The sequence below is a fragment of the Pomacea canaliculata genome, linkage group LG8, assembly GCF_003073045.1.
Source record: "Pomacea canaliculata isolate SZHN2017 linkage group LG8, ASM307304v1, whole genome shotgun sequence".
Taxonomy (NCBI): Eukaryota; Metazoa; Mollusca; class Gastropoda; order Architaenioglossa; family Ampullariidae; genus Pomacea; species Pomacea canaliculata.
The window spans coordinates 29,487,750-29,488,049 of NC_037597.1; positions in this window are offsets into that span (position 1 = coordinate 29,487,750).

Genomic DNA, 300 nt, shown 5'->3' on the forward strand with positions numbered 1-300 from the left:
AGTTCTTAAGACCACCCTGGTGAGCTTAGCGGCGGGCTGGATTCTGGCATGGCCCGGCACCCTGCCGGTCCTAATGAGCACCAACCCTCGGCTGGAAGGGCAGGGCTGGGGATATGTCTGGCATTGGTCACTCGCACCATTCGCCAGGTCCAGCACCACCTGTGCTTGGAAGGCAGGGCTGGGATTCTGGCAGTGGCACCGCACCCTCGCCAGGTCCAGAGCACCACCCTGTGTGAAGGCGGGTGGGGATTTCTGGCATGGCACCGTCTTACCCCGCCATGGTCCAGCAGGCACCCCCTG